Below are 1,526 nucleotides of genomic sequence, written 5' to 3' on the forward strand. Positions count from 1 at the left end.
ATTCTTTTCCACATGTAGATTTATGGTTATTTGTGCACATATCTTATTACCACTATTATATTGGGTTGTCGGAAAAGTCATGACTCATTTTTTTCTATGTTTTTCATTGCAAAAATGCGTCAAGACTTTTCTGACAACCCAATAGTATTATAGGATCCTTAATGGCAGAGTCAGTGACTTGTTTATCTTAGTGTCTACAAAAAAGAGTGCCGAGTATCGATTATGTGATATCCTCCGTAATTACTTCTTAAATATATGAATAAATCATGACATGGTAAGCCATTCAAAATTTAATTGTAAAGTCAAAGAACTTTTGTAGCATCCAGTGGTGTTAATGACTAAAGCGAAGTGTTGAAGAGTGAAAGCAAATGCCGAAGAGGTGATCCAGGAGACTGAAGATCTAACAACTAGAGCAGCATGGCTAAGCCTTGTGGGGTACACCTGAGTGGGGAAGCCCGCAAATAAGTGGATGTCTTCCAGCAAAATCTTTTCCAGAAGGCTGAGGAATTCCTCTAAGATTTTGCCACAGAAAATCATACACCTGAATCAGCTCTTGCAAGAGGACTCCCTCAACATGGCTTACCTGACCTCTCTCCAGGCCCCACTGGACCTATTCCAGACCCCCAACCCAAGGATGATGAGATGGAAACAGTTAAGCAGAAGAAGAAAGAAGTCCCTAAATGCGGCTTTCTTCCTGGGAATGAGAAGGTCCTGGCCCTGCTTGCCCTGGTTAAGCCAGAAGTCTGGACTCTCAAAGAAAAATGCATTCTGGTGATCACATGGATCCAGCACCTGATCCCCAAGATTGAGGATGGAAATGATCTTGGGGTGTCAATCCAGGAGAAGGTGTTGGAGAGGGTGAATGCAGTCAAGACCAAAGTAGAAGCCTCCCAGACAGCCATTTCCAAGTACTTATCAGAACGTGGGGTTGCTGTGGCCAAGGCCTCTAAGGAGACCCATGTTATGGATTACCGAGTGCATGAGTGAGATGAGGCAGCCCGTGGGGAGCTCAGGGCCATGGTGTTGGACCTGAGGGCCTCCTATGCTGAGCTTTATCATATCATCATCAGCAACCTGGAGAAAATTGTCAACCCAAAGGATGAAGAGAAGCCATCTATGTACTGAGTCCATGGCTAGGCCTGTACTATGTATGGATTAAAAATAAAAATAAAATAAAGTGAAGTGTTGAAGATGTATCATTTGCACCATATTGAGGGATCAAAGATAAGATGCCTTAGATCATACAGGGTTTTCAACAATACCCATCAATGCCATGGAAGTAAAATGAAAGCCAAATCTCTAGTCTACTATAATTACTATAGATATAGTCTACAACATTTTTAAATGAACTTTTCCAAGGTTGTTGGGACCATGAATCATTTTAAAGTTTGCAGTAATAAATCAGTTGTTGCTTATGGTAGCCAATCTGCACATTTCTTTCAATAAGAAACTTCAAAAGTTGTGGTGGGAAGACAGAGGGGATTTCGGAAGCCATTTTGGGGGGAAATTTTTTCATACCAGTGGGA

The 1,526-nt window shown here is 41.6% G+C and overlaps 1 pseudogene; it reads left to right on the forward strand.

Annotated features, from left to right (window-relative positions):
• Nucleotides 1-417: 417 nt before the first annotated feature.
• LOC109395353 (proteasome activator complex subunit 2 pseudogene) lies at nucleotides 418-1,125 on the forward strand (annotated as a pseudogene).
• The last annotated feature ends 401 nt before the right edge of the window (nucleotides 1,126-1,526 follow it).

This window comes from Hipposideros armiger, unplaced genomic scaffold, assembly GCF_001890085.2.
Source record: "Hipposideros armiger isolate ML-2016 unplaced genomic scaffold, ASM189008v1 scaffold_13, whole genome shotgun sequence".
In the NCBI taxonomy this organism is placed as follows: domain Eukaryota; kingdom Metazoa; phylum Chordata; class Mammalia; order Chiroptera; family Hipposideridae; genus Hipposideros; species Hipposideros armiger.